The sequence below is a fragment of the Lynx canadensis genome, chromosome B2 (genome assembly GCF_007474595.2).
Source record: "Lynx canadensis isolate LIC74 chromosome B2, mLynCan4.pri.v2, whole genome shotgun sequence".
NCBI classification, from domain to species: Eukaryota; Metazoa; Chordata; class Mammalia; order Carnivora; family Felidae; genus Lynx; species Lynx canadensis.
In genome coordinates this window covers 126,984,393-127,009,837 of record NC_044307.1, presented here as the reverse complement: position 1 = coordinate 127,009,837, position 25,445 = coordinate 126,984,393, and the positions used below count along the sequence as shown (strand labels likewise).

Genomic DNA, 25,445 nt, shown 5'->3' with positions numbered 1-25,445 from the left:
ACACTAACACACAGTTTAACCCAACTTACAAGAAGATAGTTTCTTATTTACCTTTACAATTTGCAAGGCTGCCCTCTCAGAAAAGAATAGATACCTGACCATCATCCCATACATTTCAAATTTCACCCCCTCAGGTCTAAGAGGAACAGGAAGCCACAGACACTTAACTAACAATGGCAGCCCCCTCAGCTGAACAAAAGCCAGGCTTAAGCGGCAAACGTTTTGAATTTTGTTTCCTGTGATAAAGTAAGAGCTCTTTTCCTCCCCAGTATCTGTTTAATGGCGATGGTAGTCCATTTATTCTTACTTCATAGGTTAATTGTGAGGATAAAGAAAAAGAAAATTTAACTTGCCTGGGAGTGAGTGTGCCATGTAGAAGATATTCAATAAATCTTAGCTAATAATATCTGATGAGAAGGAAGATGATGAGGATGATAGTCATTGCTTTAATTATCTTATAATCAAAATTTATTTTGCTATACTTATCATAAAATATACCATAACAGAAAAATACTCCATGTCTCAGGCTCTTGCATTGTCCCTTCGTGAAGGCGTCTGTGGCAGTAACAATGTGATTTTGCCTGAAAAATTTAAAATATCGAGAAGTATAAATATTTTATCATCAGGTCCATTTTTTTTTTAAATTCCCATATTATTCAGTAATTTACTTGGATTTCAATATGGAAAGCCAAAATGTACCACTTAAAGGCATTTTAGTGGGACAGATTAACATTATAAAAACTAAATCTATGTGATAACTACACTCTAAGATAGTTGTATACCTATACTCATGCCAACAAATATACCATTCTAATTTCAACCTCACGTAGGTGTAAAAACAAATCAGTGAAATGAAGTTCTCTCTGTTCCTTGATCTAATGAAAAACAAAGAAATACATTAAAAGGGAACTTCTTTTTGGCTAAAATACGAAGTTTGTATAATAGAACAATTTTCTTAACATAGCAAATATTAAAGGAAATGATCAGAGTTGACTATAATTCAAATGCAATGAATTTTACAGGCAGGTTATACAAAAAAGGAATTTAGACACAATTTTAGAAATTATAAATATTCCTACAGATCTCTCCTCTGTCTTCTCTGAATCTCTCTCTCCCTCTCTTCTCTTGCTCAAGTGCTTGGGCTGTCATATTTTTGGCTTTTCTTTTTTCCCACAAGGTTCTTTCCTTACTGCGTGTACTACAATGCCTCCAATCTTCAAATAAGTAAATAATTAAACAGAAGTCCTGCTGTGTTACATTTGCCTCTGTGACTAATTTGCCTTCATTTCCTTCCAGCCATTCTGTACTTCTTCACTTCCCATTCATTCTCAAGCCCTTGCAGTTCCCACCTTCAGCCTACACTAAAATAACGTAACTTTAATAAAATCCCCAGAGAATCAAACTAAATTCATTGTATTTTAGGTATTGTCTTACTTGGGCTCTCCATGGGCATGGAACATTTGACAGGTGCCACCTTCTTCAAAGTATCTGCTCCCACCTTAAATGTTTTTTTTTCTTTCTCTGTCTTCAAATCTTATTGGTCTTATGGTCTTCAATTTTCAACTGGAACTCTCTGTGAGAGATTTCATTAATTCTCAAGATGTCTGTTGTCACGTATATGGTAATGATTCAGAAATCTACATTCTTCAGTCAAAACTCTCTTCTGTTTCCAACCTATGTTTCCAAAGCCCTCTGAATATCTCCACTTATATATCTGACAGATAATTTAAGTTTAAGACATATGGAAAAAATGACCATCCCTCCACCCCGCCCCCATTTGCTTGATTTACATTATGCATTCTCCATCTTGCTGTAGGTACAACTATTACCTAACTTACAAATAGGGAAGTCACATTCATTCTTCCTCCTTCATCTGATTGGTAACTGCATTCTGAAAATTCTTCCTCCCAAAGACCTTTAGTAAGTGTCCTCGGTTCTTTTTTTTTTTTTTTTTTTTTAACGTTTATTTATTTTTGAGAGAAAGAGACAGAGCGTGAGGGGGAGAGGGACAGAGAAAGAGGGAGGCACAGAATTGGAAGCAGGCTCCAGACTCTGAACTGTCAGCACAGAGCCCGATGCGGGGCTCGAACTCATGAACCGTGATACCATGACCTGAGCTGAAGTCGGACGCTTAACCGACTGAGCCACCCAGGCTCCCCAAGTGTCCTCAGTTCTTATTCAAATTTTATCATCTCTCATCTGAGTTAATAACCGCTCTAGCATCCTCACTCATCTCACGAACTCCACACCCCTATCCCCAAACCACAAGTGTTCTTGCTGTTCTCTTGATGGCAACAAATTTATTTTGTGAAAATATAAATCACTGGCTTTTACTCTGGCTATATTTTTTTTTCATGGTCTCCTAGCATCTACAGGGTAAATGCAAAGCCTTTGCCTGGCACAGAACACTTTTCCACATCTTTACCTACCCCTGCCCTCTGACTTCTTGCACTCCATACGTGAGCCACACGATACCAAGAAAATGTCTAATTTCTAAATGTCTTCTTAAACCTTGATATTCTGCTCATGAAACAGACTGTAGAGTAAAATGTCAAGAAAGACATCTTCAATGTTAGACAACTTGCATCTATAATGATGAGTAGCCAATAACAAATACCCATTAACCAACACGTAAAATAATATACGAAGAGACAGAAATCATGTGATCAATCCTGTAGAAACAAAGATGAAGTAAAGCAATGAAAGGGAAGTTAAAAAAAAAAGTCACAGAAGATACTGGATTCAGGTTACAACTGAAGGATGAATAAATATTCTGTAAAACAGAAGGAGATTTTGAGGACATTTCAGAAAAAGTAGCACCAACAGCAAAGACGCAACTGTAGTTATTGCTTACTAGTGAGTAGATTGACTGTCAAGGGAACAGGAAACATGCTGGCTGGGAAGCGAAAGTAAGATTTGATACTAAATGTCAACAGAGTGTGGAGAGCTTTGAAATTTAAATGGATAATGATGGAAATCCTTAAATAGAAGACTATTATGATTATGGTGAAGAGTTTAAGGCAAAGAAGCATTCATTAAGTTGATGGAGGTACAGTTCCATAAAATAGATGAAAAGTCATGATTAGAGAAATAGATTATAGTCATGAACAGAGTCCTTAAAGCTGTGAGAATAAGCTAGCTGTCTCAGCTAGCTGTCCACAGAGAGTATATTGGAGGGAAAAAAAAAAAAAAGACAACCAACGACTAAACTGGGGGAGAGAAGCAATGAGAAGAATAAACATAAGCAAACTAGCCAGCTATTTCAGTTATTTACTACCCGCCAAATAGCAAACTCTCACAAAACTTAGTCAATTAAAGCGATAGCCATTTTATTATTTCTCATAGTTTTGTGGGTACCCACTGGTACCCAGCTCTATGATTTCTCTGTTGGTGTTGCTTGGAGTCTATAATTGAAACTGCAGTCAGGTAGCAGATGAGGTTCACAAACGGAGACCCTGGTGGAAATGGTTGGAAGTCTCAGCTGCAACCGTAGGGCAACTATTGGGATGGTTTAGCCTCTCTCTCTCTCTCTCTCTCTCTCTCTCTCTCTCTCTCGTCTTCTCCCTGTGACCTCTTCCTCTTCCCGTTATTTCTACACATGTTCTCTCTAGAAGGGTAGCCAGACTTTTCACATGGCACCTCAAGACTCTTGAAAGCACAAAAGCTGATGCTGCTGGGTCTTAAGGTTTAGACCCAGCTCTGGCAAAGTGTCCCTTCTGCTTTATTTGCCTACCAAATCTCATTTCTCTCTTTTTCCAGCATGCTTCTTTTTCTCTTGTCAGTTGGTCATGTTATCTTTTCAGCTGCTTCACATTTACCTTAGTAGCTTTTGTTGATGGTCTTTATGTTTCCTAAAATGCCCCCCTTCACTCGCGTTCTCCTTTTAAAATATCAGTTGTGTTGGGGCACCTGAGTGGCTCAGTCGGGTAAGCGCCCAACTTCAGCTCAGGTCATGATCTCACGGTTTGTGAATTCAAGGCCCTCCTCGAGCTCTGTGCTGACAGCTCAGAGCCTGGAGCCTGCTTTGGATTCTGTGTCTCCTTCTCTCTCTGCCCCTCCCCCACTTGTGCTCGGTCTCTCTCTTTCAAAAATAAATAAATGTAAAATAAATAAATAAATAAAATATCAGTTGTGTCGAAGCGCATTGCAAGGGCAGTCCATATTCTGGACGAGAGGGGAATACACAAAGGTGTCCATTTCAAGAGACATTGTTCATTGGTGGCCATCTTTGGAACCTGGATCCCACCCTAATACATAGGAAAATGTCAGTAAATATTTAGCCCATTAATGCTTTACAAAAACATACGAATTGTTATCTTCATCTGAGAGATGAAGAAACTGAGGCTGAAATATGTTATGTTTTGGCTAAAATCACACAGCTAACAAGTAGTAGTATAAAGCTTGTCAAACTCCAAAAAGCTATAGCACATGATGTGAGTTCGCAGGATTAAAATTAATACTATTTTGATAAAGACAAGGCTAAGGACCATGAGTTGAGTGTATGATCATTTCTCATACTCACCTTAAAGGAGGGTAGTGACAAGAACAATAATCAAGGGGGAAACATGCTATACAGATGCTGTAGGATTCTTAAGAATCAAAAAGTCTTTTCGGAAGACACCATTTCCAGCTGAGCCTCTGGGCAAGAAACTTAGTTTTCACTTTACAAATGGTAATCACAGACCATGAACACCTTTTTAAATGCTATTTTTCAAGGCTGAAAGCAAGCGGTCCAATTATAAAAGAATTGATCTTGTTAAACTTATTCTTAAATTTTTTATTTCTCTCCTTGGTTAATTCAATTTCCCTTCAAATGCATGAATCATCAAGACATAATGTGAACATTCAGCCACAATGGAAGGGGATGTTACATTGTTTGGATGTACCTGATAGAATTCAGACAGAAGAGACTGAGCAGGGTCAACTGAAACTCGCCTAGCTGCATATCATCAGCAACCACGATGGCCATCGTCTTCTTTTCTTTATAGGATGTTGCAAAACAATTTGCCGTCATAAAAGAACACACATTTCTTTTTGCTTATTTTATCCAAATGATAACAAATCCAAAAAGACATGAGATGCTGACATTTATCTGTGCTTACCCTGGCCCAATGATCATGCCAGGAAATGTCTCTTCATCTTAAGCAGTTTTCATGAGAACTCTGCTAGAATGTGTAGTATCATTCCATTTTTAGTGATGAGGGAAAATGAACATCAGAGAAGTTAAGTGACCAATCCAAGTTTACTCAGTTGATCAGTAGTAGCAGATTGAAGGATTTAAATGAAGACCCATCTGACTTCGAAGTCCTTCCCTGTTCACCACCTCCGAAGCTTTCAGCAGCAGGATCATTTGTAACTACAGCCAAGAAACTACATGTTCATCAACGAAAAGTGACCTGATAACCTCATAAAATCCATTTCTAAGAAAAATCAGAAAATTTTAAGTGGAGAGCCTTTTGAGGCACGTGGTTCTGAGGGGAGAGGGGGCAGGGATTGAGAGTCATTTGCTCTTGTTTCTCAGAGAAGGAAATGGGAACAAACCAGGCCCCAGAGACTCTCCCTTTCATCAGGATTTTGCTCATGAAATATTTTGGAATTGTCCTCTTCCTTACCCCCTGCCACTCTAACCCAGAAATTTCTGACTGCACATTTGCCAAAGGGGTTTTACTATGGTAACCTTCAGGCCTACACAAAGAACACAGTCAAAACAAATAGCTCTCTTTAAATGTCATTATGGGGAGTAAAATTCTATGTGGTGTATTAATGGGCCTCCCACAGCTAAATCCTAGCATACCACTTTGAAAAATGTCCCCTGTGGGTATCGCTTAAACCAACAAAAGTGAGGGAATTTGAGAGTTAAGAGAAACACGATCTGGCTCTGGTGAAAATTAATAGAAGACAGAAGAGTATGAATAAAGAAGTGAGAAAGCAGGAAAACAAATTAAATTTGCTTTGTTTCCATCTTTTTAATGTTATTTTAATGTGGAAGGCCTAAAGAGAAATCTAGCTTTTTTTTTCTACATGCAATTTCCTTATTTTTGAATTTATTAAATCTTTAATGGAAGTAGAAATCCTGCCTTTGGCTTAAGAAACATAAAAGAGAGGAGAAATATGTATTTTTTTCCCCAGCCATCGGACAGTATTCATAAAAGATCAGAGCAATTCTCTAAGTAAATAATATACACATAGTGTTTACCCAGCATGCACCCCTTACCTGATAAATATGCTGGTTGCTCATTTTTTAAGGGCTTATTAAGGAATAAGCTAATTTTCAAAGCTTATTAAGGAATTAGTCAGCATATCTAATAGATCTCTAGAGACAATTTGACTCCTGATATAATGTATCTTGAGGATAGGACTGATGTATGGCTAGAAATCTTCATGAAAATATTTTAAAGCTTTCACCAGTTCTTTATTAAACCTACTACTTATTTGCTTATTGTATCTTTTTCAAAGCAAAGAAATTAGTTCTTGTTTTGCTTCTCCCTGCCTGGAGCCTGAGGCAGCTTGCTTTAATCTATGCTCTGACTCCCCAGGATAGCTGCGAAACTTCACCATCCATATCCAACAGAGAGGAAAACTGACATTGACCATAATCAGAACTACAACCAGGATGCCTATGGCGTGGCCACTCTTCAGCTCTCTCTCCTTTGTTCCTACTCTCTCCTCCTTTTTTCCACGCATTTCCACCCGCATTCCCCCACCAACTCCTTTTCTAAATGGCCGCTACAATACCAGTTTAGAAGATAATACAGTTTAACCATGTGATACGCAACACAATAAGGAAATCTAGAAGGTCTGTTAATATCATTCTTGGATGCTAAGTATGAACTCCAAGTCCTGTGCCTCATACATCAAATAAAAAAAGAGATATTGACTTCCTAAATGATTGTGATTTCTTTTCTGGAACTTCATAAGTATCATCAATACGATTTCTGGGGGCGAATCATCTGAGAAAACAAATTCTTTTCGAATTGTGTCATTAGCTTTGTGATGATAATGGGTGTGGAGTAGTATCCATACCTAAATGTTTTCTACCAAAAGATAAAGACCGCAACATGATGCCAAAGGCAAGTTGCTGTGAGTATTCCTTTATATTTTGCTAATAATTATAAAAGAAAACATTCAAAACAGATTTAGAAATGAAGCCAACCTTCATGCACTACGGTACTTTCTCCAACAGTAAGAAAATGAGTTAAGTTTAAGTTTTATTAAAACATAGCTTTAATGGGATGGCTCAGTTGGCAGAATGTACAACTCTTGATCTTGGAGTTGTAAGTTTGAGCCCCATGTTATTTGGGGAGGTTACTTAAAAATAAAACCTTTTTTAAAAAGCAAACATGGGGTATATAAGAAGATGGCAGCGTAGGAGGACGCTGGACTCACCACACGTCCTGCTGATCACTTATTCCACCTACACCTGCCTAAATAACCCAGAAAACCACTAGAAGACTAGCAGAACGGAGTCTCTGGAGCCAAGCGCCAAGCGCAGACGAGAGGCCCACGGAAGAGGGTAGGAAGGGCGGCGAGGCGGTGCGCGCTCCACGGACTGGCGGGAGGGAGCCGGGGCGGAGGGGCAGCCTGCCGGCCAAGCAGAGCCCCCGAGTCTGGCTGGCAAAAGCGGAGGGGCCGGACGGAGTGTGTTCTGACAGCAAGTGCGACTTAGCATCTGGGAGGTCATAAGTTAACAACTCTGCTCAGAAAGCGGGAAGGCTGGAGGACAAAGGGAGGGAGAGTTGCTGAGCCCCTGGAGGACAGAGCTCAGCTTGGTGGGGAACAAAGGTGCTCGCCAGCGCCATCTCCCTCACCCATCCCCCAGCCAAAATCCCAAAGGGAACCGGTTCCTGCCAGGGAACTTGCTTGCACCCCGCAAACACCCAATGCTGTGCTTCTGCGGATCCATCCCTCCGGCGGGTCTGACTCCCTCCTGGTGCCTCAGGGCCCCTCCCGAAGCGGATCTCGGAAGGAAAAGTGAGCTGAGCCTGCCCCTCCTGCCCCCGTGCGCCTTGCTGACCCACCCCAGCTAATAGGCCAGATCCCCAGCACCACAAGCCTGGCAGTGTGCAAGTAGCCAAGACAGGCCAGGCCACCCCACAGTGAATCCCGCCCCTGGGAGAGGGAAAGAGAAGGCACACACCAGTCTGACTGTGGCCCCAGCAGTGGGCTGGGGGCAGACATCAGGTATGACTGCGGCCCCGCCCACCAACGCAAGTTCTTCAAGACTGCACAGGGGAAGTGCCCTGCAGGTCCGCACCACTCCAGGGACTATCCAAAATGACCAAATGGAAGAATTCCCCTCAGAAGAATCTCCAGGAAATAACAACAGCTAATGAACTGATCAAAAAGGATTTAAATAATAACAGAAAGTGAATTTAGAATAATAGTCATAAAATTAATCGCTGGGCTTGAAAACAGTATACAGGACGGCAGAGAATCTCTTGCTACAGAGATCAAGGGACTAAGGAACAGTCAGGAGGAGCTGAAAAATGCTTTAAACGAGATGCAAAATAAAATGGAAACCACCACGGCTCGGATGGAAGAGGTAGAGGAAGAATAGGTGAACTAGAAGATAAAGTTATGGAAAAAGAGGAAGCTGAGAAAAAAGAGATAAAAAAATCCAGGAGTATGAGGGGAAAATTAGAGAACTAAGTGATACACTAAAAAGAAATAATATACGCATAATTGGTATCCCAGAGGAGAAGAGAGAGGAAAGGTGCTGAAGGGGTACTTGAAGAAATAATAGCTGAGAACTTCCCTGAACTGGGGAAGGAAAGAGGCATTGAAATCCAAGAGGCACAGAGAACTCCCTTCAGATGTAATTTGAAACGATCTTCTGCACGACATATCATAGTGAAACTGGCAAAACACAGGATAAAGAGAAAATTCTGAAAGCAGCAAGGGATAAACGTGCCCTCACATATAAAGGGAGACCTATAAAACTCGTGACTGATCTCTCTTTTGAAACTTAGCAGGCCAGAAAGGATTGGCACGAGATCTTCAATGTGTGGAACAGAAAAAATATGCAGCCCAGAATCCTTTATCCAGCAAGTCTGTCATTTAGAATAGAAGGAGAGATAAAGGTCTTCCCAAACAAACAAAAACTGAAGGAATTTGTCACCACTAAACCAGCCCTACAAGAGATCCTAAGGGGGATCCTGTGAGACAAAGCACCAGAGACATCGCTACAAGCATAAAACATACAGACATCACAATGACTCTAAACCCGTATCTTTCTATAATAACACTGAATGTAAATGGATTAAATGCGCCAACCAAAAGACATAGGGTATCAGAATGGATAAAAAAATAAGACTTATCTATTTGCTGTCTACAAGAGACTCATTTTAGACCTGAGGACACCTTTAGATTGAGAGTAAGGGGATGGAGAACTATTTATCATGCTACTGGAAGCCAAAAGAAAGCTGGAGTAGCCATACTTATATCAGACAAACTAGACTTTAAATTAAAGGCTGTAACAAGAGATGAAGAAGGACATTATAAATAATTACAGGGTCTATCCATCAGGAAGAGCTAACAATTATAAATGTCTATGCGCCGAATACGGGAGCCCCCAAATATATAAAACAATTACTCATAAACATAAGCAACCTTATTGATAAGAATGTGGTAATTGCTGGGGACTTTAACACTCCACTTACAGAAATGGATAGATCATCTAGACACACGGTCAATAAAGAAACAAGGGCCCTGAATGATACATTGGATCAGATGGACTTGACAGGTATATTTAGAACTCTGCATCCCAAAGCGACAGAATATACTTTCTTCTCGAGTGCACATGGAACATTCTCCAAGATAGATCATATACTGGGTCACAAAACAGCCCTTCATAAGTATAAAAGAATTGAAATTACACCATGCATACTTTCAGACCACAATGCTATGAAGCCTGAAATCAACCACAGGAAAAAGTCTTGAAAACCTCCAAAAGCATGGAGGTTAAAGAACACCCTACTAAAGAATGAGTGCGTCAACCAGGCAATTAAAGAAAATTAAAAATATATGGAAACAAACGAAAATGAAAATACAACAATCTGAACGCTTTGGGATGCAGTGAAGGCAGTCCTGAGAGGAAAATACATTGCAATCCAGGCCTATCTCAAGAAACAAGAAAAGTCCCAAATACAAAATCTAACAGTACACCTAAAGGAAATAGAAGCAGAACAGCAAAGGCAGCCTAAACCCAGCCAAAGAAGAGAAATAATAAAGATCAGAACAGAAATAAACAATATAGAATCTAAAAAAACTGTAGAGCAGATCAACGAAACCAAGAGTTGGTTTTTTGAAAAAATAAACAAAATTGACAAACCTCTAGCCAGGCTTGTCAAAAAGAAAAGGGAGAGGACCCAAATACATAAAATCATGAATGAAAATGGAATTATTACAACCAATCCCTCAGAGATACAAACAATTATCAGGGAATACTATGAAAAATTATATGCCAACAAATTGGACAACCTGGAAGAAATGGACACATTCCTCAACACCCACACTCTTCCAAAACTCAATCAGGAGGAAATAGAAAGCTTGAACAGACCCATAACCAGCGAAGAAATTGAATCGGTTATCAAAAATCTCCCAACAAATAAGAGTCCAGGACCAGATGGCTTCCCAGGGGAGTTCTACCAGACGTTTAAAGCAGAGATAATACCTATCCTTCTCAAGCTATTCCAAGAAATAGAAAGGGAAGGAAAACTTCCAGGCTCATTCTATGAAGCCAGTATTACTTTGATTCCTCAACCAGACAGAGACTCAGTAAAAAAAGAACTACAGGCCAATATCCCTGATGAATATGGATGCAAAAATTCTCAACAAGGTACTAGCAAATCAAATTCTACAGCATATAAAAAGAATTATTGACCATGATCAAGTGGGATTCATTCCTGGGATGCAGGGCTGGTTCAACATTCGCAAATCAATCAATGTGATACATCACATTAATAAAAGAAAAGATAAGAACCATATGATCCTGTCAATCGATACAGAAAAGGCCTTTGACAAAATTCAGCACCCTTTCTTAATAAAAACGCTTGAGAAAGTCGGGATAGAAGGAACATAGTTAAACATCATAAAAGCCATTTATGAAAAGCCCACAGCTAACATCATCCTCAATGGAGAAAAACTGAGAGCTTTTTCCCTGAGATCGGGAACACGACAGGGATGCCCACTCTCACCACTGTTGTTTAACATAGTGTTGGAAGTTCTAGCATCAGCAATCAGACAACAAAAGGAAATCAAAGGCATCCAAATTGGCAAAGATGAAGTCAGGCTTTAGCTTTTTGCAGATGACATGAGGTGTACATAGAAAATCCTATAGACTCCACCAAAACTCTGCTAGAACTGATACATGAATTCAGCAAAGTTGCAGGATACAAAATCAATGTACAGAAATCGGTTGCATTCTTATACACTAACAATGAAGCAACAGAAAGACAAATAAAAAAACTGATCCCATTCACAATTGCACCAAGAAGCATAAAGTACCTGGGAATAAATCTAACCAAAATGTAAAGATCTGTATGCTGAAAACTATAGAAAGCTGATGAAGGTAATTGAAGAAGATATAAAAATGGAAAGACATTCTCTGCTCATGGATTGGAAGAATAAATATTGTCAAAATGTCAATACTACCCAAAGTTATCTACACATTCAATGTAATCCCAATCAAAATTGCACCAGCATTCTTCTCAAAACTAGAACAAGCAATCCTAAAATTCATATGGAACCACAAAAGGCCCCGAAGCCAAAGTAATTTTGAAGAAGACCAAAGTGGGAGGCATCACAATCCCAGACTTTAGCCTCTACTACAAAGCTGTAATCATCAAGACAGCATGGTATTGGCACAAAAACAGACACATAGACCAATGGAACAGAATAGAAAACCCCAGAACTAGACCCACAACGTATGGTCAACTCATCTTTGACAAAGCAGGAAAGAACATCCAATGGAAAAAGACAGTCTCTTTAACAAATGGTGCTGGGAGAACTGGACAGCAACATGCAGAAGGTTGAAACTAGACCACTTTCTCACACCATTCACAAAAACAAACTCAAAATGGATAAGGACCTGAATGTGAGACAGGAAACCATCAAAACCCTAGAGGAGAAACAGGAAAAGACCTCTCTGACCTCAGCCGTAGCAATCTCTTACTCGACACACATCCCAAAGGCAAGGGAATTAAAAGCAAAAAATGAATTACTGGGACCTTATGAAGATAAAAAGCTTCTGCACAGCAAGGAAACAATCAACAAAACTAAAGGCAACCAACGGAATGGGAAAAGATATTTGCAAATGACATATCAGACAAAGGGCTAGTATCCGAAATCTATAAGAGCTCACCAAACTCCACCCGAAAAACAAATAACCCAGTGAAGAAATGGGCAGAAAACATGAATAGACACTTCTCTAAAGAAGACATCCGGATGGCCAACAGGCACATGAAAAGATGCTCAACGTCGCTTCTCATCAGGGAAATACAAATCAAACCACACTCAGATATCACCTCACGCCAGTCAGAGTGGCCAAAATGACAAATCAGGAGACTATAGATGCTGGAGAGGATGTGGAAAAATGGGAACCCTCTTGCACTGTTGGTGGGAATGCAAATTGGTGCAGCCACTCTGGAAAACAGTGTGGGTGTTCCTCAGAAAATTAAAAATAGACTTACCCTATGACCCAGCAATAGCACTGCTAGGAGTTTACCCAAGGGATACAGGAGTATTGATGCATAGGGGCACTTGTACCCCAATGTTTATAGCAGCACTCTCAACAATAGCCAAATTATGGAAAGAGCCTAAATGTTCATCAACTGATGAATGGATAAAGAAATTGTGGTTTATATACACAATGGAGTACTACATGGCAGTGAGAAAGAACGAAATATGGCCCTTTGTAGCAATGTGGATGGAACTGGAGAGTGTGATGCTAAGTGAAATAAGTCATACAGAGAAAGACAGATACCATATGTTTTCATTCTTATGTGGATCCTGAGAAACTTAACAGAAACCCATGGGGGGGGAAGGAAAAAAAAAAAGAGGTTAGAGTGGGAGAGCCAAAGCATAAGAGACTGTTAAAAACTGAGAACAAACTGAGGGTTGATGGGGGGGGGGAGGGAGGGGAGGGTGGGTGATGGGTATTGAGGAGGGCACCTTTTGGGATGAGCACTGGGTGTTGTATGGAAACCAATTTGACAATAAATTTCATATATTGAAAAATATATAAATAAATAATAAATAAATAAATAAAAAGCAAACATAAGCCTTAAAATTATGTTCCCAAATGTTTAGTAGAAAGAACACTAACCCAATGTCCCGACCCTAGTTTTGCCATACACTTAAGATGACTTTGGTCATTTCACTTAGCAATAATGATAATACATACCTTAAAAATTTGCTGTTAAAATTCAGTTATATAATATCCATTTATTTATTACATTTAAATAAATTATTGTATCTATCATGCCATAAAACCTTGTGCCGGGAAGGGTGCAGGGGATAAAGTAATGAACAAAAATCTCACAATGTCAAGAATCTTATTTATATTCAAGTAGTGGTTAAGAAAATAATGTTGGAGCAGACTGAGAGAAAAAAGAGAAGAAAGAAAGAAAGAAAGAAAGAAAGAAAGAAAGAAAGAAAAGAAAGAAAAAAGAAAGAAGAGAAAGGGAGAGAGGAAGGAAGGAAGGAAGGAAGGAAGGAAGGAAGGAAGGAAGGAAGAAAAAGAAAGAAACTAGTAGAAAATCACATCATAGAGGTAACCAGTGACAGACCAGTACAGAGTAGCTTTCTAATATGTTTCAATGTGTTGGAAGTTAATCAAAATTAATAAAAATAGAAAATTCATACAATACAATATACCTCTGAAAAAATTCACTCTGACTACTGTGCAAATAATAAGAGGGAAGAATCAGATTGGGGAATTAGATGGGAGTCTACAGTAAGGGTCCTAGAAAAAGATGCTGATGTCTCAGATTAATATGTTAGTACTAAAATCCTTTAGAATTTGTCGAATGTGAGGTATGTTTTTAACTGCTGAGTCAATAGTGTTTGCAGATTAATTAGATGTGGGATAGGAGAGAAAGAGAAGCTATTAATCTTGGCCTGGTCAAAAGTGGATGACAAAGCCTAGAGGCATTGATGCTTATGAGGTTAGCCTCAGGGCTCCCCACTTGCACAAGACCTTTCCAAACTTCTAAGGCTCTGGTCTAGGCCCTAAAAGTGCATTCACATGATCGTATATTCTTTATACTTTCCAAAACCAAGGTATGTTAACTGTGATTGTTTAAAACCACTGGCTCCTCACTGTTGGTCACACCACATTTTTGGAATCCAACCAAAAGGAAGTTGAGGAGAGAACTGAGGTGGATTGTTAAACATGGGCCCCAATTAATAATCCCTCCCTTTGTCCAGACCTCTTTGCAATGTGACTATACTGTTCTTTCCTTCAGGAACTGGAGATATTTCCCCTCACTGTCCTGAACGGAGCAAGTCCTGTGACTTGCTTTCACCAATAGAATGTTGCAGAAGTGAAATCTTCAAGCCCTATTTTAAGAAGATTTATAGGGGCGCCTGGGTGGCGCAGTCGGTTAAGCGTCTGACTTCAGCCAGGTCACGATCTCGCGGTCCGTGAGTTCGAGCCCCGCGTCAGGCTCTGGGCTGATGGCTCGGAGCCTGGAGCCTGTTTCCGATTCTGTGTCTCCCTCTCTCTCTGCCCCTCCCCCGTTCACGCGCTGTCTCTCTCTGTCCCAAAAAAAAAAAAACGTTGAAAAAAAAAAATAAAAAAAAAAAAAAAAAGAAGATTTATAGCTCTGCTTTCAATCTTGGAACTCATATTGAGGCCATGTGGGGAGAAAGACCATAGTGAATAAGATATCATATGGAAACAAAAACCACATAAAGGAAAATCAAGGTGTTTCAGTCTGACAGTAGCAGCAAAGCTCCTAAAATCAAGAGTAAGATCACCTTTGGTCTTTTAGTCTCAGTCAAACCACTCCAGAAAAACACCACATGGGGCAGAGACAAGCCATCCCTACTAAGCCCCAAATACCCGACCCCCAGAACTGCAACAATGAAAACATTGATCAATTAAGCCACTATTTTATGGGGTGTTTTTTACATAGTAGCGTACAACCGATTAAAGGATAATGTCATTTGGCTTCAGTAGAATATATATATGTGGCTTGCAATCGTTTCAAGTATCGTTAGGTTATTGCTTTACCTCTATGTGCATGCAGCACTGGGCTCCAGGAAAACTCCTGCCACCCATTGACTCTCCTGGCATCATGATACCAATCAATGTGCAGGGCCAAGGATGCTACTGCCCAACGAATATGTCCTGTGGTTTCTGGCACCCAAACTATGTAAACATTGGAAGAAAAACAATGCTAAAATCTACAGAGCTGGAATAACTGTGGGCAAAATTCCTCCGAGCACGAGTTGTATAAAATTCTAAATTTATTAATGTCAGATCAAAATGGAAGTTCTTGAAAATATGGTGTAAAAATTATAAATATACCATTTTTTCCTTTTTTGAGAATGGCACACAATGCAATTTATTGGAAATTCTGTGCTTGTAAGGCACAAATCTATATCAGAAATACAAAGCAAGTATATTTGCAAAGACTCATATTTGAAAAAAGCCTTATATAAGTTTTCTTTACATGATCACAGTTTCTAAATGTGGCCACAGCTTTTAAAATTCCTAGGGGGTGCCTAGTCAGTCAGTTAAGCGTCCAACTCTTGATTTCAGCTCGTGGTCATGAGATTGAGCCCCATGTTGGGGGTTGCACTGAGTGTGGAGCCTGTTTACAATTCTCTCTCTCCCTTTCCCTCTGCTTCCCAACGCTGCTCACATGTGAGCTCCACCCCCCCCCCCGCTCTCTCTCTTTCTCAAAAAAAAAAAATCCCTATGACATTATTAATAATGAGTGTGAAGCTGAAACAAATTTTTCTAAACTATCAGGAATTTAAATTTATTTTTAACTTACTTTTTAAAAATTTTAGAACTAGAGTAATTTTATAAAATTTTAATGCTTTTAGAGCAGCTTTAGGTTCATAGCAAAATTGAGAAGAAATTACAGAGATTTCCTATAAACACCCCGTGCCCCACACATGCATGGCCTCCCCCACTATCTACACAACTCGCCAGAGTAGCATACTTGTACAATTGATTAATTTATGTTGATCCATCATTATCACACAAAGTCTGTAGTTTACATTAATTTCACTCTTGGGTGTTGTACATTCTATGGGTATGGGCAAATGTCTAATGACACGTATCCACCATTATCATATCATACACAGTATTTTCACTGCCATAAAAATTCTCTGTGCTCTGCCTATTTATCCTCCCCTCCAACACTCCTTGACCCCTTGTGCCCCCCCCCCCAAAGTCTGGAAACCACTGATCTTTTTACTGTTTCCATAGTTTTGCCTTTTTCAGAATGTCATATAGTTGAAATCATATAGTATGTAGCCTTTTCTAATTAGCTCCAATTACTTAGTAATATGCATTTAGGTTTCTTCCATGTATTTTCATGGTGTGATTGCTCATTTCTTTTTATCACTGAATAGTATTCAGTTTTATTCAATTGTCTAGATGTACTACAATTTATTTATCCACTCATCTACTGAAGGACATGTTTTGGCAATTATGAAAAACGTTGCTTTGAATAGCCATATGCAGGTTCCTGTGTGGACATAGGTTTTCAACTCCTTTGGATAAATACCAAGGAATGTGATTGCTAGATCATATGGTAAGAGCGTGTTTGGTATTGTAAGAAACCACCAAACTGTTTCCCAAAGTGGGTGTGCCATTTTGCATTTCCAACAGCAATCAGTGAGAGTCCCTGTTGTTCCACATCCTCTCCAGAATTTGGTGTTGTCACTGTTCTAGGTTTTGGTCACCCTAACAGGTGTATTGTGGTATCGTTATTTTAATTTTCATCTCCCTAATGACATTAGATGTAGACCATCTTTTCAGATACTTATTTGCTATCTATGTGTCTTCTTTGGTGAGTTACCTGTTCAGGTGTTTAGCCCATCTTTTGAAATAAGTTTGTTTTCTTATTTTTGAATTTAATTTATTTTTTAGTTAAGTTTTTAAATGTTTAATTTTAAAAGAAGGGATTAACCATGCTAGAGAAAAGAATAAATTATCTTTCTATTGTCTCTCTGGGAAATATCATAGACTATTGTTATATGTATAAATACTAAAAAATATGTGGCAAAAAATATTAAAAAATATGAAGATGACTTTGGGCAGCTGATTCTTAAAGCTTTTATTTGAAAAAAAAATTATTTCAGAGAGAGAGAGAGCATGACTATGGGAAAGGGGCAGAGGGAGAGAGAGAATGAGAGAGAGAGAATCGTAAGCAGGCTATATTTAGCATGGAGCCTGACGTAGGGCTCAATCCCACAACCCTGGGATCATAACCTGAGCTGAAATCAGGAGTCAGACGCTCAACCAACTGAGCCACCCTAGCACTGACACCTAAAAATACTACATCATTTCTATAGACTTTATGATTTTTTAATATTTTCAACCTTTTAAATTTTATAATTTTGTGTAACTTTTCATTTTAAAGAAAGTAATTTTGTTACCTATTTTGAAATTATAACTTTTTTATTTTCTTACGGAAAGCAATCTAAACTCTATATGCTTCACGCCTCCAAAGTCAACCTGTAACCTTGGTAGTACGACTTACTGTAATTGGAACACTGAGGAAGATACAAAAGGGCTTTCAGAATTGTAAGGTACGACCTAAACACAAAGTCTTGCCATTTTTATATTTCTTTTCCAAAGGGCACTAAATGTATCCCCAGTGTATAACTGTGTAATGTCTGAAGGCTCACAACTTTCTAAATTCTTAGACAGCAAGTGTGCACTTTGGCTATCAAGGACCCCACTTCTGTAGGTGGGGAATTTATAAGTGTGCAAGGCTACACAATGGAAACGGGAAAGTACAAACAGGGTTGACAAAATCTTGGGACACAAGCACCCATCAGGATCGTCAGATGACTGAAAAGCAGTGCTCAAAGAGGTCCTGTAGGCAACTCCTTCCAGCTATGACAAGAGGAGCCAGTGCAGCCCCACAGCACTGTTATGACAAGGTGCTCTCTTAAAAGGCAATAGATGGTCTGAGGCATAGGCCCTTTTCTCCCAGTAATTTCTGTTTCTAGCAACAACTGCTGTTCTACAGCAACTCAATAAAGACTTTGCTCCCCTCTGCTTCCATTGATTTCTGATGAGTACTTCAGAAACCTACTTATAAGTTTAAAAACAAAGAGAAAATCAGCTAACAGAATAATGTTTGATACTTGCTCTTTGCTTTCCTGTTAATTTCTTTCTTTCTTTTTTTTCTTTCTTTCTTTCTTTCTTTCTTTTCTTTTTCTTTTTTCTTTTTCTTTTTTCTTTCTAATTTTTCTTGGAGAGAGAGAGAGAGAGTGCATGTGCTAGAGAGAGCAGGGGAGGGGCAGAGGGAGATGAGAGAGAGAGTCCCAAGCAGCTTCCATGCCCAGTGCAGCTGAATGTGGGACTCAATCTAATAACCCTGAGATCCTGACCTGAGTTGAAATCAAGAGTCGGACATTCAGCATACTGAGCCACTGAGGCTCTCCTTTCCTGCTAATTTCTAATTCTACTGGGCCAACATCTAAAAAGAAAAGTCATGGACAAAGAAATGAGGAAGAATACACTTAAAGATTAATATATCAATATACAAAGCTATTCAAACTCCCAGATGCATTTCACCACTTATACATGTCTATAAACATCACAAAAAAAGGGTAATTGGGCATGCCCCAAGACTGTATTAGAGATACAATGTGTTCATAGCATTTAAAAAGCAAATTTCCAAATTTGCCTTCCTTATCCAGTTGTAGATAATATGGTTTTAATATCCATCCCCTTGTCTCCATTGTTTCTCTCCTCCAGGTCTATGAACTGATTTCATTAGTTTTTGGCCTCATTATTCTTCTACTGGAATATCTATCAAAGTTTATGAACATATTCAGGTATCTTCTATGATTTAAAAAGGAAATTCTTCCCTGAAACCCTGTTCAATATTAACTAACTGAAACCTACTGGGTAATGAATTGATAGGAAAAAAAATCTGAGTTTTCTATAATATTATATGAACTTGAAAGACAAAGATTTACATGATTTTTTATTATAATCTACATATTATTGTTAGATTCAAATATGATTTACATGTATTTGAAATTAAACAATTATAAAGTGCTTCGTTTTTAGTGGTTGTAGTATTTCCTATTCCTGGGCATAAATCTGGTTGCCTATATGCATTTTAATGGAATTTGGGGTCTCTTTTTATAATAACTGGAAAGATTTTTTTCCCATCTGAATCTAGGCTGCTGGTCATTTCAAGTATTTACTTCTTTTCTGAAGGCAAGTCAAAAATGCAGACTTGTTCAGAATAATAAACATAGGACTAAACGCTATGACCAAAATAACACATTAGAACTAATAAATTACTAAATTAAAGGAAAAAAATGGAATTATATTTAAAACCTTAGGTTCTTTATGTCCTATGCTTGACCCATTCAGTGCAATGTAAGTTGAATTCTACTTGATTTCCTACACTTGTATGCCAAGAAAAACAAACATTTATTAAAGATGAATATAATGAATGTTATTAAGGCCACAGCTTACTATTCTTGTAAGTTTTTGCTTTTCAGCCTCGGCTTTAAAGGTTCTATTGATTTTGGGGTGCCTGGGTGGCTCAATCAGTATAACATCTGACTCTTGATTTTGGCTCAGGTCATGATCTCATGGTCATGGAATTGCCTCGCATCAGGCTATGTACTAAGTGTGCCCATCTCTCTATTCTCTCTCCCTCTGCCTGTCTCTCCTGCTTGCACACTCTGTCTCTCTAAAATAAATAAAATGAAAAAAAATTAAAGGTTTCACTGGTTATATTGTAAGTAAGTTTTCATCCATATATGCAAATCACTTCAATATATCCAGACGGATGTGTTTGTCTAAGTTTGCAAAACTGACAATTTTATTTATTTATTTATTTATTTATTTATTTATTTATTTATACTTTTAAGTAATCTCTATACCCAACGTGGGGCTTGAAATTGCAACCCTGAGATCAATTGTCACATGTTCTACCAACACAACCAGCCAGGTACCCCTATGAAAACACCTTTTAAATACAAGATAAAAATCATCTGTTAAACATTAGTACAATTTCATATGGACTTGGGCCTTTAACTTTAAAACAAAGATCCTTAAATATTGAAATCTAAAAGAGAGACATCAAATTATTAAAATCTGGGGCTGATTTGAGAAAACGATGTTTTGTTTCTAATTGAACATCAAATAAAAGAGTGGTCTATGATACCTAACAATTCTGTCTTTATTCACCATTATAGAATGAAGTTGAGGAGTATGAGCTATCATTAGGAAAATTTTAACTTTAGTGTTTGGTCAGGTTCAGTCATATTTTACTACAAGGTGCCAGAAACTTTCAAATATGCTTTAGTTTCTAAAAATAACCAAATAATATTCATAGCTTTTCACTGAGCGTTATTGTTCTAAGCCTTTGCCTATTAATGATATCTCCTACTTTTTTTTCCTTGGTTATGGAACAATGATAATATGAAACTCCTATGAGAGCGCGTTAGCTACCAAATCAAGGTACCATCTTGATGGGTACCTTCAACACCCAAGGGTTGAAGATGAAACTCTAGATTCCAAACTTTGGTCCTATGAGCAAGAGTGAAAGGTGCAAAAAATTGGACCTCTTCCAAGTTCCAACTCCTCAGCCCATTCCCCAAATTTACCTTAATTCTCCAGCATGGTTTCTAGGGTGATTAACATTCTTCCCATAGGAAAGACAACCTAGTGCTCAGGAGAAGTTAACACACTATAACTGTTATCATATTTCCATTTAGATAGGATTCTGTCTTTATTTTATGCCTGCCATTTTAGAGTTCAATAGCAATAACGAAGAAGAAGTATTTGCTCCCCTTATTTAATAGCAATCAGATAAGATTACTGTTATTTCTAAGCACCAAGAATCAAGCTATTGGAACTAAAATAAAAATTAGCCCAGCAAAAAAAGGCTACACAAAATCAATTTATTAATTCAAAAATAAAATTTACACCTTAGTCACATAGATCTGCTGAGAAATGTGCATCTTGCTTAATTATTCTTAGTGAAAAATTAGAATATCTTCAGCTTATTTTGTGAGTCAGCTCATGCCCAGACCAGAAGTTTAGAAGAACCTATGCTACATTGTCCAGTACAAACATGTCATACACTTAACTAAAACCAAACTTCCCACTGTGTCTCTCCCCCAATTCAAAATCTCCGTAGAATTTCCAAACAAATGTGTGAATGAGATCAGTCCCTCAACCGACCCACACTCACAAATAAATCAGCATGTAATATTGTTTGTCAGAAGTGGATTTCCTTCCCTACAAATTAGTAGGGGAGAACAATATCATTTTGTATGAGTGAGTGCCTTGTCTTAAATTTTGAACTAGAGTGTAGAGAAATAGATTGGTTCTAGTCACCATCAAGACCATCATCAGAATTAAGATTCTAGTGTTACAGAGTTGAAAGCCTCCTCAAGAGGTCATCAAGCTCAGCCTCTGCCCTATTAATCAAAGGGAAGCCCAATATGTGCCCCCAGCATGCACTATGATTTGTAATTTGAAGTTGACATACTATAGATTTCTGGGAAACCGTGAGTAAATTACCTTACCATTTTCTGCTCTAGCATGACATCTGTAAAATAAGGGCAAGAATAACTATCTCAAAGAGCCACTGCAAACTGCTCAAAGATTCACAGAAGGAAAGGCATATTGATAATTAATTAATTTGTGACTAATAACCTTAGGATAGAAAAAAAATCCATGCTTAAAAAGTACCAAGCGTATTTAGTTCAGTTCTCAAAAACAAGAAAAACTAAATTTAGAAAAATAGAAAACTAATGCAGAAGTGAATTTGTGGAAGTAGTTTCCTTGATATTTTATATTCCTTGATCCATCTCTGAATTGCTTTTTATATTATCTTCAAGTCTCTAATTTCAGAATATTCAACAGAATAAGGTCTCCTGTTGTAGACTCAATGTTTAAAATAACACTGAATATTGTAGAGATTTGGACAGTGGTACTGAGAATATTGATTAACCAATAATTGGCAAAGGAAGAGGGTTTTACCTGGAAAAGGATGTGGTTGTAAATTGAATAGAGCATCCTCCTAAAAACGATGCCTTGAAATTAATCCAATTATGCAGTTTCCTTCCTTCTGTCAAAAAATTGGTCTAACAGTAGCTGAGCAAACTTTGCTGGTCAGCATCAAGTCAGACACCATGAACACAGAGTAAGGAGAATTGCATTCGATTCTTCAGGTTCCCTTCCAAAAGAGAATAGGAATAACTCTCTGGCAGACCTGTATGGAAAAAAAAAAATTTTTTTTTTAGATTCAGAGCTTTTTTTCCTCAGTGAGAGAATTGAAGCCTTGTGGGTCTTGATCTTAGCTGCATTAACTCCAGTCACTGAAGGGCATCAAAATAAAAATAAATAAATAATAAAGGAAAGAGTGACAGGTCTTTACATCATATTTCCCAAAACCAAAAGGAGAGAATCCTATAACCTCTGAGAATGTAGGTAATATGTGGAAACTGACAGGGAAATATCCTACTATTCTCTCTCCCTTGGGCTCCAGAGAAGATGATCACTGTAATAACCACCATATTTTGATGTTTATTAAATCAAAGGACTCTGTGAGGTTTAAATTCTGCAAAACGTGGATATTAACTCTTTAATTAGCTATGCTATCTAAGTAGTAGTCATATCTAGCTTTATCATTTTGTTGAAGGAACTCATCTACTAAAAAGCAGTAACTACAGAAGTCCTCCTCACTCACTCAAAAAAATGTAAATAGTCTTCAATACTTTATATTTTTTAATTTGCTTTATAACTTCCATTTATATTTAAATTTCTTTATTTTATCAAATAAGTAATAAGGAAGTTAAATGAAATAATTCTAAGTCCAAGATGATCAGAGTAATGACCCATGAGCCATCTGATTCATACCCAAAAGATATTTTGATTCAAAAAACTTATGATTTAATTCTGAGGCACCATGTGTATGTGCATGGCCACTTCCTACCCCTCACCCAAGATAGACATCACTGGTGAATCACAAAACATTCCTCACTGCAGGGTTCTACACACACATACACACACACACACACACACACACGCACACACAAACACACCCATACACACACACTCACACATGCACCCTCATATAAGGCTGTGTGATTTTTCAATTTTTCTCCAGTGGGTAATTACTATTCATCTCCAAGATTGGAAGAAAAGCCAATGAGGACCCTCAAGAAGCTTCTAGACCACCAGAGCACTTGGGCAAGAACAAACCTAGGAGATTCTTTAGGTCCTTCAAAGGAATCATCAGTTTTTCATGTTCCATGGAGATTTCTTCCTTCCAATGTTCTTTGGATAAAATTCTGACCCAGCGTATTAGTTTTCTAGAGCTGGCATAACAAAGTACCACAAACTGGGTGGTTTAAATAACAAACACTTATTTTCTCAGTTTTGGAGGCTAGAAGACCAAGATTAAAGTGTCAGCAAGGCTGGCTTCTTTTAAGATCTTTCTCTTTGGCCATCTTTTCCCTCTGCCTTCACATGGTCTTACTGCTATGCATGCCTAAGTCCAGGGTTCCTTTTTGTATAAGGACACCAGTTATATTGGATTAGGGTCCACTCTGCTAACCTCATTTTAACTTAATTGCCTCTTTAATATCCTCAACTACAGTTACATTCTGAGGTAGTAGAGGTTCACCATGTAAATCTGAGGCGACATGACTGAGCCCATAATACCTATATTACTAGAAACTGAGATGTTCTTCAAATTTAAGCCAAATATCACAAGCTTATCAATCATTTGCCTTTATAGGTCAAATGATAATGCATTTATACTGATAACAACAGCATTCTCTCAGTCAGCTGTACCATCATGGTGTGGCATCTATAGTCAATTATGCATTTAAACATTTATATTATTCTTTTCCTTTTGTGCCTCTTAAGGATGATGTCAAGGTTTGCAATTATTCTTAGCTAACTGATTGAGATTCTTATAAGGTATTGATCTTTGACCTTGAATTTCTGTGACTGAAGTTTCTCCTTTTCCTGCTGTTCTCTTCTTTCTATGTATCTAGTTTCAAGATAATCTACACTATTGCAAACCAATCTTCTGTCCTCCTTTTTTTCCATTTTGATCTTATGCCTTGATATTTCTCAGTGTTACAAATTACTTCTCTTCTTAAAATCATGTATTCAGTAAGCAAAGTGTTTCAAGGATATAGAATGCTATCCCCTGAGAACACAAACTAAGTACTGAAGTGTTTTCAGGGTTTCCTATACATGATTTACCCAGAAGTCAGATTTCTTTTTATCATAAAACAATACATATTCACAACGAAAAATCATAACAAAAGAGCTTGCTATTTGTTTTTTCATAGACGCAACTGGGTGGCTCAGTGATTTAAGCATCCAACCCTCGATTCAGCTCAGGTCTTGATCTCACTGCATGAAACAGAGCCCCGCATTGGGCTCCATGCTGGGCATAGAGTCTGCTTAAGATTCTCTCTCTCTCCCTCTCTCTCTGCCTCTACTCCCCATCTCTCTCTAAAAATAAAATAAAAATAAAAATAAAATAAAATAAAATAGATGCAGCTTACTCAACGCATTTTGCCATAGCAGAAGTTAAAGTTGGCATTTTCCAGTGAGTTTGTGAATTTCCTTAAAAAGAGAGAAAAGAAAGGAAGCATTTGGAAACACCCACAGAAGAGTTTCCAAACTAAGTGCAAAATCAAAACTGGGGCATCAGCTAATAACGGGGCATCAGACAAACTAATAACATGGGACCTTGGAGTAAAAATTAATTGAATAAGTGCATGAGATGTAAATCAGCTGTTAAAGCTGGATGTTCTAAAAGTGAAGCAAAAAGATCCTGTGACTGGCATCACAAAATACAAAGTATACTTTACTGCACTGCTTCTTGGAAACAATTTCTTTCGTTGAATTAATTTGGTAGCAGAAGGCATAGAAATACTATAGCAGTCTCTCAAACTGATAAGGAGAAACAGAGTGGTTGTTTTAATATCTACCTATGAAAACTTTCTTACATCAATTCACTTGATTACTCTTACTCTATTTTTTTCTAATAAATAATCAACTGTTTAAAGTTCACTCTCCCCATTCGTGAGTTAGTATTTTTTTTATTCTTTCCTGCCAACAACATCCAACACACATAAACGCACGAGAACCTCTGAGTATTTGTCAGAAAACAAAATGCAATCTTTCCGTGAGTCACCTTGCACTCGTGCTGACAGATTGACTCACAGTTAGAGGTGATGCTTTATGGTTT

At 38.0% G+C, this 25,445-nt stretch overlaps 1 long non-coding RNA gene across 1 annotated transcript; it reads right to left on the bottom strand.

Moving 5' to 3' along the window:
* On the bottom strand, window positions 1-22,433 carry LOC115513443. The gene is made up of 3 exons (XR_004343696.1): window positions 22,211-22,433; window positions 1,435-1,573; window positions 1-581 (listed from the first exon to the last, which is right to left on the bottom strand). It is a non-coding gene; the product is annotated as an uncharacterized LOC115513443 (long non-coding RNA).
* Between the last annotated feature and the right edge of the window lie 3,012 nt (window positions 22,434-25,445).